Raw genomic sequence first — 11,335 nt, forward strand, 5'->3', positions numbered from 1 at the left:
TAAAAAAAAAAAAAAAAACAAAAAAAAAAACAAATATTTGAGAGCTAGATAATAAATATCTAACTATGTATGAGACAAAATGTCATGGTTTTATCTCCGTAGCTTTTTACACATTCTTCCCCGTGCCTGGAATGTCAACACACACACATACATATACACATACACATATACACACACATACATGCATACACACATAAACACACATATATACACACATACGTGCACACATGCATACACATACACACACATATACATAAACACACACATACACACACCCCTCCACGATCTGGCCAGCCCCGCCACACTTTGTCCTCACTCAGTAGAAAGCAGCTACTCCTCAGTCTGTTCTGGCTTTCCATCTTCTGCACACATCTTTGATTCCCCGGTTAAACTCAGAGGAATAAAGGAACAAAGGAAGAACATTTAAAAAGCAGAAAGAAAAGAAAAAGAGATACATCTGGAGAGGTGCCAAACGAAAGAAACCAAAAACAGAATTTAAAAAGTAGAGATGGAAACAGAAAATTAAAATAAAAAATGAAAAAGATGAGACCAAGCAGCAATTTAATAATACTTAACACATGAAGGACATTTATCTGGAGAATAATAATAGGCTTTTCTCCTTAGGGGATTATAAAGAAGGAAATCATTTTCAGTGAAAGTGGCAGAGACAGAGTCAGCTAGCTTTACTGGGTACTTACCATAGGCGGGGTATGATCTCTACTATCAAGGGACTTACAGTTTAATGGAAAAGACAGCTGTGCATAGAAAAAAATGACTAATAATCAATTTAAGGAAATAGATTGCAAGAGCAATGATTTCAGAGGGGAGAGAATCTCTATGAATTCATAAGCTGGGATAAAAAGGAAACACTTAACTGAAAAGATAAAATGGGAGTTTCAGCCAGGCACCGTGGCTCACGCCTGTAATCCCAGCACTTTTGGAGGCCAAGGCAGGTGGATCATGAGGTCAGGAGATTGAGACCATCCTGGCTAACGTAGTGAAACCCCGTCTCAACTAAAAATACAAAAATTTAGCTGGGCATGGTGGCGTGTGCCTGTAATCCGAACTTCCAGGAGGCTGAGGCAAGAGAATTACTTGAGCCCAGGAGGCGGAGGTTACAGTGAGCCAAGATCGCACCATTGCATTCCAGCCTGGGTGACAGAGCGAGACTCCATCTCAAAAAAAAAAAAAAAAAGAGAAAAGGAACCTGGGGTTTCTTTCAATGAAAGACAGAATAGACTTGGGCAAAGAGAAGAACAGGAGATAATGGCACAAAACATGATTGGAAAGTCCAAAAAATGCATTCTTGGTGGCTCCTTACAAAACCCAGTTTTTCCACTTGCCCACTACAACCTGCGCCAGAAAATCTATCCTCTCTAAGTTTTTTCTCCTCTTTCAGCTGGACAATTTTTTTTTTTTTTTAATCGGAGTCTTGCTCAGTTTCCAAGGCTGGAGTGCTGTGACACAATCTGGCTCACTGCAACCTCTGCCTCCTGGGTTCAAGTGATTGTCCTGTCTCAGCCTCCCGAAGAGCTGGGATTACAGGTGCGCACCACCATACCAGGCTATTTTTTGTATTTTTAGTAGGCACAAGGTCTTGCCCTGTTGGCCAGGCTGGTCTCGAACTCCTGACATCAGGTGATCCTCCTGCCTCAGCCTCCAGAAGTGGTGGGATTACAGGCGTGAACCACCATACCTGGCCTCAGTTGAACAATTTTATCAACAATCTCTTTTTCTATAAATACACAAAAACAAAACTACTTCTTTTCTAGCTATGTTCTCATTTCTCTTTTTTTTTTTGGGGCGGGGGCAGGGACGGAGTTTCACTCTTGTTACCCAGGCTGGAGTGCAATGGCGCCATCTCAGCTCACCGCAACCTCCGCCTCCTGGGTTCAGGCAATTCTTCTGCCTAAACCTCCTGAGTAGCTGGGATTGCAGGCACGCGCCACCATGCTCAGCTAATTTTTTGTATTTTTAGTAGAGACGGGGTTTCACCGTGTTGACCAGGATGGTCTCGATCTCTTGACCTCGTGATCCACCCGCCTCGGCCTCCCAAAGTGCTGGGATTACAGGCTTGAGCCACCGCGCCCGGCCTCATTCTCTTTTTTAAACAGGAAAATTCCTTGAAAGAATTAACTATACTCCCAGCTATTCTTCTTCTAGAATTCTCTTTAGATCCCACTGCAATCAGGCTAACCCCACAGCAAACACCAAACTGCTCCTACTAGGTCTTTAGCAACATCCATATGGTTAAATTCACTAGTCAATCCTCAGTCATCTCACCTAACCTCTTCGAAGCATTTGACTATCCTGATGCCTCTCCCCTTCTTGAAATGCTTTCTGTCCTAGCTTTCAGGATACCAAACTCCTGCAAGTTTTCTTCTGGTGTTGTGTTGTGTTTTGTTTTGTTGTGTTTTGTTTTAAGAGAGGGTCTCACTGTGTCTCCCAGGCTGAAGTACAGTGGCTTGATCATGGCTCACTGCAGCCTTGACCTCCTGTGATCTATCAATCCTCCCATCTCAGCCTCCGAAGTAGATGGGATTACAGACACACCCCACCTCACCCAGCTAATTTTTTGTATTTTTTGTAGAGATGGGGTTTCACTGTGTTGCCCAGACTGATCTTTCTGGGTTCAAGCAATTCATTGGCCTCAGCCTCCCAAAGTGCTGAGATTATGGGCGTGAGCCACTGTGCCCACCTACTCCTTTGTTTTCACTCTCTTGGTGATCTCATGCCATCCCATGGCTTTAAGATACTATCTATATGCATTCTTGTGCTCTTATTAAAAGGAAGATGTAAGTAAGAGAAATTGGTCAAGATATTTCTAATACTTCTTCACATTCACAGGCTGGCTTTTCTGAATTACTTTTCAACTCAGTATTGTTGGGGTTCAGGGGAGCCCTTAGCTTCCCTGAAAGGACGTTTCTCCAGGTTCTTGATCTATCACTCTCTCAAGAATGAGAGAGGAGACCGCGGCACAGTGCACTCGTGAAATAAATACCAGACCCCAAAAGTGTTGCAGAAAAGTCATTTATTTAGGCAGAGAAAAAGAAGGAGAGAGAAAGAAACAGGTAGCTCTTACACTGCATAAGAGAAAGAAAAGACGTTCTCATGCTGAGTGAGAAGGGTTCCCAGAGGGAGAAAACCAGAGAAGGAAAACTACCCTGGCACTGAGTGAGAGAATCCAGAAAGATGGAATCCAGGAGAGGAAAGACAGCTTCCACGCTGGCTGGAAGGAGACCCCAGCGGGAAATCCAAGAGGGGAAAGAGAGCTCCCACCATGTGGGAGGGGATTCCAGAGAGCTGGAAATCCAGTGTCGGTGAAGGAGCAGGGGAATTTATCCTGGGAGAAATTCCCACCTTCCCAAGTTCCTCTGGCCAATTAAAGAAGTTCCTTTAAACTTCCGCTGGGGTGATTGAAATTTAAACATAAACCGTTAAATCTCTCAGATGGAGAGAGATGGGAGGGGGGCATGGCACTGGGAAGTTCTTGCCCTTAAAACTACGCCCCCTTGTGGAGCTGGAAAGAGAACACATTCCCACAGTATCACTGATGTCCAAGCTTTTCCACCAACTTTGTCCATCATACCATCAGAGCAAAAGAACACTGATCTCTGGGGGCTTTTCTGATCTCACTATACAGTGTCAATATAAGATTTCTAATCCATGGCCGGTCGCGGTGGCTCACGCCTGTAATCCCAGCACTTTGGGAGGTCGAGGTGGGTGGATCACAAGGTCAGGAGTTCGAGACCAGCCTGGCCAATACAGTGAAACCCCATCTCTGTAAAAACTACAGCCTGACGTGGTGGCGGGTGCCTGTAGTCTCAGCTACTTGGGATGCTGAGGTAGGAGAATTTCTTGAACCCGGGAGGTGCAGATTGCAGTGAGCCGAGATCGCACCATGGCACTCCAGCCTGGGTGACAGAACAAGACTCTGTCTCAAGAAGAAAAAAAAAAAAAAGATTTCTAATCCCTAAGCAGGCTTTACAGTCTTTCTCAAATGTTCCTGAAGTTCCTGAAATGATCCATTGGTTGCAATGCTGAGGAGTTGCAGTTTTCCAGTCACTCCCCCAGGAATAATAACGTACGACGCTCATAACCAAGCAATGGCAACTAGTCACCTCTACGCCTGCTGACAATTAGTGTATGGTGCCCTAGATTGTAAGATCGTTCATATATGATGCCCCAGACACATCCCAATTTCAGAAACATTAAGTGTGTGTCTCAACGTGGTAACGTGGTAACAAACGTCACTTTTCTTCTGGTATGTGTGCACCACAATTTCCCCTGCTAAGTTCTGTGACACACAGAATCTTTTACTGCTCCACAGCATGGAAAGATTTGATTTGAGGCGCTGTGGCTCACGCCTGTAATCCCAGCACTTTGGGAGGCCGAGGCAGGCGGATCATCTGAGGTTTGGAGTTTGAGACCAGCCTGACCAATATGATGAAACCCTGTCTCTAAAAAATAAAATAAAATAAAATAAAAAAATAAAAAAAGATTTGATTTGAGGCAAGAGATATTTAAATTAGTATGGAGGCTGCTACCAAAGGTTAATAGAAGAAAACTGATAGAAACTGGAGTCCTGCTCAGGCTGGGTCACATACAGAATAATGTCACAAGCTAGTTAAGAGAGATACCTATGTCAATTTGGTTTTGCTTGACCACTTGCAAATAAAAGATTTTGTGAATTTTTCACCTTTTTTTTTTTTTTTTTTTTGCTAGACTAAGTTGTAATAATAAATGGCTTGGCTAGAGAAACTTAAAGACTCACAGTTTAATACATTTGTGTTCAAAAAAAAGAAAACTCAAATTTGATGTCATTATTTAACATTTATTGAGTTTCTTAGTTCCTATAACAGTTTATGAAATACAGTATAAGAGGTAATCCTATAATCCTCAGGAAAAAAATGTTGACTTTCAACCCTATGATGAAAAGAAGGAGCTTCCTGTAGTATAAGCCAATTCACAGTCTTAGAAAACCTATTAAAATCGCTGGATATTATGCTCAAATCTCTTAGACTCCTTTGGTACAAGACAAGGATTAGAAACTTGGCTATAGAGAAATGTTTTAGACCTCTGCAGCATTAAATCTACTCCTATGTTTGAGATGACTGGAGTTTCTTCTGTGTAAGAAAACATTGTGATTTTTTTTTTTTCTCTCTTCAAGCATTATAGCAATGTTAAAGCAAAAAAAAAAAAAAAATACTTAAATAAATTTATCCCAAAAATAAACGTCTCAGGATTCAGGGGAAGGGAAGAAGTTAAAGGGGTTAAGCATCCGCACCACACTAGGCTCTTGATGGGGATCATCTTATTCAATTCCCACAGCATATTTATGAAGTGGGGATTTTTGGAAACTAAGGCTTGGGAGGCCTAAGTAACATCACGAGGCTGGTGGAAGCAGGGTTGAGATAAGCTCAGTCTGCTTAACCTCGGTTTATAATCTTGACACCTTCACATTTGCTAACAGATGATTTGGTCTACCAAAAGCCATGATTTCTGCTTCATATATTTCTAGATGTATGAAAGAGGGAAAATTAAGGAAGAAGCCAATTCACATGAGACAGAGGCAGAGATTCTGTTTCTGTCTGCCCGGTAAGAAGTGTAATAGTGTATCTATTAAGCAGAATTTTTAGAATACCCTCTGGCTATAGGTTACTTTGCTGACACCACTAATTAGATCCTTACCCAGGGACTAGTCAAGGCTATTTTGTAACCCTCTACCTCCCTTCTTTGTTCTACTCCCTCTGCCTTATCTAACATTGGATAATTGGGAATGAAAATCCAAATAGAGGAGGCAGTGCTCCTGCACCCTAATTTTATAACTTAGAGTCTCGGGGCTCTAAATCAAGCTTAATATTGGAATGATTAAGCAGCTTGCTGCAGCATCACCCGTCATTATGACGAGTCCTGCAAATCCAACCAGAATTCAGGGTGTTTAAACTACAATATATTCTGCTAAAGCCTAAAGCAGGTGCATTTTTTAGCTGAATGGGCCCCTGATTTTTTTCCAGATGTGATTTTTCTTCTTTCTTTAAAGACCTCATTTTATGGATCGAGACAGCAACAGGAAATCTCTTTGGCTTTCTTCCCCCTCCCTGCTTCTCTATTTATAGTTCCAAATGTTGGCAGGTGTCAGCAACCGAATTAAAGAGGGACCATTCGAGTCTCTCCAAGCTGTTGTTGTTACTTAGGGTGCATCTAATATTTTATATCAGCAAGTTGCAGTGCAGCTGCATTTATTCAAATATGCTGAACATTTTAAAGATGCCTAATGATTTACTGTTTTTCAAGCCCCAAACAAAGCTCCTCTCTATACTGTGTACATTTTAGTTGCTAATACCTAAAGAATTGAGCCCGAGGGAATTATGATCCAAGCTGAAACCGCTCACTAAAAGTGGCTGTGCTAGCTGGAGTGTACTCAACTTCATGTTGTGATAAAGCAGATAAGTAGCTATGTTTTAACACCGAAGACATGGAGCAATTGCTCTAGGTTTAAAGGCATTCCCCATGCCTTTAAAAGCAGCCATACCGTTTGTCAACAGGTTCAATTTATTCATCTAGAAAACGGGAATAGTTCTAATTAAGTGATAACTTCTGGGGCTGGGGGCAGAATGCTTTCTCTATTGCTCTTTCTGTTGCTCTCGATAAATTGGCTTTATTACAAAAGGATGTGGTGGCTCACCTGCAATCCCAGCACTGTGGGAAGCCAAGGCAGGCGGATCACTTGAGCCCAGGAGTTCAAGACCAGCCTGGGCAACACAGCAAAACGCTCTATTAAAAATACAAAAAAATTAGCCGAGTGTGGTGATGCACTTCTGTAGTCTAGCTACTCAGGGGGCTAGGCTGGGAGAATCACCTGAGCCCAGGAAGTCCAGCCTGAAGTAAGCTGTGATGGTACCACTGCACTCCAGACTGGGTGACAGAATAAGACCCTGTCTCAAAAAAAAAAAAAGAAAGAAACCTAGAAACTCATAGCCTACCAAGTTTCATAGCTGTGACAGGAAGTATGCAGGGGGGTATGTGAGGGACAGGAGTCACAGAACACAAAGTCTTTTGCTGTATTTCTCAGTATAGTCCTTTATGAACGAGCCTATACTTTGACAGTGGATGTGAGGCATGTAGCCAGGTACTGCCATCTCCTCTCAATCCTGCCAGGCAGTAGAAATGAAAAGAACGCCACGGTGAAAAAAACAAAATAACCAAACCTCAAAACAGTAACCATGAGTTTCCCAAAGAATAAATGGTCATGAGGGCTGAATTATAATGAGATAATTAATGTTGGAGACCTGAACTCACCAGGAAAGGTTGGAAAGTTAGCAGGGCATCTTTTGTAAGACCAAAAGATGGGGTTAGAGAAAACTAAACTTCTCTTCTACTATTTACTTTGAGCAATTTTATGTGTTTTAGAGTTAATTTTCATCAAAAGCTTTGGAAGATAATTATTATTTTTTTTTTTTGAGACGGAGTTTTGCTCGTTGTCCAGGCTGGAATGCAGTGGCGTGATCTCGGCTCACTGCAATCTCCACCCCGCAGGTTCAAGCAATTCTCCTGCCTCGGCCTCCTGAGTAGCTGGAATGACAGGCATGCACCACCGCACCCAGCTAATTTTTTGTATTTTTAGTAGAGACAGGGTTTCTCCATGTTGGTCAGGCTGGTCTCGAACTCCTGACCTCAGGTAATCTGCCCACGAACCACTGCGCCAGGCCAGGAAGATAAATATTTTTATATCAACTTAAAAGATGATAAAAATGTCTGGTATGGTGGCTCTAACCTAGAATCCCAGCACTTTGGGAGGCCAAGGTTGGTGGAGAGCTTAAGCTCAGGAGTTCAAGATTAGCCTGGAGGACATAGTGAGATCTTATCTCTACGAAAAACAAAGAATTCGCTGGGTGTGGTGGCATGCACCTGTACTCCCAGCTACTCAGGAGGTTGAGTTCAAAGGATTGCTTGAGACCCAGAGATATAGGCTGCAGTGAGCCGACGTCACACCACCGCACTCTACCCTGGGCAACAAACCAAGACACTGTCTCTCTCTCTCTCTCTCTCTCTCTCTCTCTCTCTCACACACACACACACACACACACACACACAGATGAAAATAAGGTATACAGAGGCTCTGAACTTGGTCACATGCCAACATAGAGCTGACTCACCCCAAAACCATCAATACTCATGATATGCAGATGGAGTGGAGAATCAAACTCAAGTCTGTCTGGCTACAAAATCCATGCTCTTTTCACTTTACTTTTTGAGTTTGTTTTTTTAATTACTATTCTAGGAGAAAAAAAAAATTCACCTACATGAATAATATTTTACACATGGTTAGTTATACTTAAATGTATTTCAGTTCTAAAAAACAATAGAGGTACTCATAACAAAGGAGCTATGACTGGACATCCAGGAATGAAAGCAAATCAGAAGCCTTTGGAAATTAGAAGAGATTCACACGGTCGTTTTGTGGCTTTCTACAAAAATTATCCATTTACCAAATTATCAGTTTCTTTTACAGCACACACACCCATCACCACCACCACTGAAAGGCAAAAGAAAGTTAGCTTTCTATTTTCACACTCCAGGTTACCGAAGGCTGGAGCATTCCCAGAGAGAACTATCACCAGTTACTCTAAATCATGCCTCAGGCTCTCACCACTGAACTAGGGACTTAATTATAAAATAAAATATAATAACTGTGATGTATTCCAGCACTCACCATGGCCCCCAGCCCCAACTTCTGCTCCAGGGTCCAAGTCCAATTGCAATAGCCCACTTCAGAATAGTTGAGGGCGAGGCTTGATTCCCAAATCTCACTGTGTTGATCATTAGCATAAACATTAATCTGTCTAGTATCTAATGACATTTTAATTGCTCTGGCCTTAGTTAAGCTGGGACATTTACTCTCTATTCAATTTTTGGTGGTGGTGGGGGTAGGGTGTGTGCATGTGTGTGGGGGAGCATAGGGGAGCTCTTGACAAAGGATGCTTCAAATTTAAAACTTTACAAAATTTCTGGAAGCCTTCCTCCCTCCCCCCCAACCTCCCCCCAGGAGACGGAGTCTCATTCTGTCACCAGAGCTGGATGCAGTGGAGCAATCCTGGCTCACTGCAACCTCTGCTTCCCAGGTTCAAGCGATTTTCCCACCTCAGCCTCCTGAGAACCTGGGATTACAGGCAAGTGCCACCATGCCTGAAGCCTTCTTTTTTAACAACAACCAAAAAAGATGTTTAGACAAAACACTTGGTTTTCATAGTCCCAAGCTTTTTATACCTGAATTTTCTCATTTCTTTACAAGTAAAATCAGTGTGTAAATACTTATATTAAAATGCAGAGGATTTGTGCTGTTTGCAGGTGTCCTAGAGCTTAGAGAATGGTTGGTTTATCTGCAGCTATCTCATATTGATCTTTCAGTCATCTTCAGGATTAATTGATTTGCTTCAAGTAAGATTTTTGTACTACTAGCATCAGGGAGAATTTCAAAACTCCAACAGGGAATTTAAATAAGCAGAAAACATATAGAAAGGATCATAACAAATAAATCTTTTTTCATTTACTCTGCAAGTTATTCCAAAGAAACTTCTGAATTGCATGAATGAAACACAGGTTATAGAAATAAATGAAGACCAATCAAATGAGAAATGCAAATGCTATTTCTTCACAGCCTGCTCTATAGCAAGTCAGCTACTGTCACTGCGTTTTGGCAGTGATTCAAAGGCAGAGAAATGAGAAAGCTTTATAGCAGGGGTAAAAAGGGAAGGGTTCAGGTGTATCCTGACTGGTTACTGTTGCCATGGGGAAGCCATAGGCAGGCTAAACAGAAGTAGGGCATACTGTATGGGGTTGGGGTGCATGTTTCACTTTCTCTGGTTGGTCTTAAATTGGAAGTACACACAAATATTTGGTCAGATGTCAGTTACTAATCAAGTCCTGGTGGTGTGGGACCAGTTGTTACAGAAGTTATCCTTTAGCTTCCTGGATCGTTACTAGAGATAGCAACCTGGCTTCCAGCAACTCTGACTGTCAGAAGAAAAACTTCTCCATAGTCTTATCTTCAGTACCTGGGGATTGTACTGATGAAAGAAAGAAAAAAAAAAGTTTTCTCTGCATACAACAAAGAAGTAGCTTGCCCATTGAAGTTAGAGGTTCATATACCTAATTTAGTAGAGAAAAGGGAGAGGGCAGAAAAGGTTCTCATAGAACAAATAGGTTTCTTTAGGAAAAACAAATTGGTTTTTAGGAGAAAAAACAGGAGTTAAGAAAATTTGTTATAATGTTTGTTTATACAGGTGTGGTGATCTTTTCATCTTCTTCATGGCCATGATACTCCCCAGGAGAGGGGATTTATGGTAGCCTCATTTTTCAGAAGTTGCTGCTGTTAGTCAGATAAGACAACCTCCAAGGATGCTATCCTCTGCATCTGTTGAATCTCAGATATCTTCAGTTTAAAATAATCTTCATATCAATTCTCACGTTTCAAGTGGGTCCCCGCAACTTATAGCAGGCTGGTGTCCTGAACTATTTATTGTAGATAAAGAAGTTAGTTTCCTAAGCAGGTTGCTGCAGGTCATAATTCAGAGTTCTATTTTTATATATGATCCAATCGTTGTTCATTTATACATTCAGTCTCTCATGGTCATGTGTGATGACATTTTGCAGGGAAGGAGGGCAGACCTTTTTTCTCTTCCTTTTCTTACAAATTTGTACTGTCATGAGCATAAGCATATGTGCCTGTAGTTTAAAGGAATTCAGAATGAATATGGCATATTTTCAGCAAAGTCAGCTCTTCCTTTTCTTTTCAGTTGTAACTGTGCTGCAATTACACTCTGTACTGGAAGAAGATCTATATCCCTTAGTCAATAGATACAAAGAAAATGCAATGGAGATGGATATAGGGGACTAAAATCCAGAAGCAAATGAAGCGTAGAATCTAGGGAGAGGCTGGGTGCTCTTGCAGTGACTGGTTGTCTGGTTTTCACCCAAGAAAAGCCATGGGGAATGCATGACAAGGTGGTGGAGAGAGACAAGTGAGGAGAGAAATAGCACAAATAGAAGAAAGACACTGATACCCAATAATTCTAATTATCATGTAACTTTCATCCATCCAGAATGATTAGGATGACTAACCCTCTTCATCCGTACAAGCCAGCGTCCTTTTCTGCCTTCTCCTTTAGCAACTCTAAATTGGGTTTTTCTATAATTCTGAGGCTAACCAATGGCCCATCCTCACTAAAAGAGAGTACAGACACTTATAGGACAAAATCAGTTGACAAAGCAAAACAGAAATTGCAAGGGAAAAATAAAAGGTAGGAATCAAATATTGGCCAGGCGCAGTGGG

The 11,335-nt window shown here is 41.7% G+C and overlaps 1 pseudogene; it reads right to left on the bottom strand.

The window, feature by feature from the left end:
• LOC116565370 overlaps window positions 1–8,863 on the bottom strand; it is a 13,396-nt pseudogene extending 4,533 nt beyond the window's left edge.
• Between the last annotated feature and the right edge of the window lie 2,472 nt (window positions 8,864–11,335).

The sequence above is a fragment of the Sapajus apella genome, unplaced genomic scaffold (assembly GCF_009761245.1).
Source record: "Sapajus apella isolate SASKATOON/1434 unplaced genomic scaffold, GSC_monkey_1.0 scaffold40, whole genome shotgun sequence".
NCBI classification, from domain to species: Eukaryota; Metazoa; Chordata; class Mammalia; order Primates; family Cebidae; genus Sapajus; species Sapajus apella.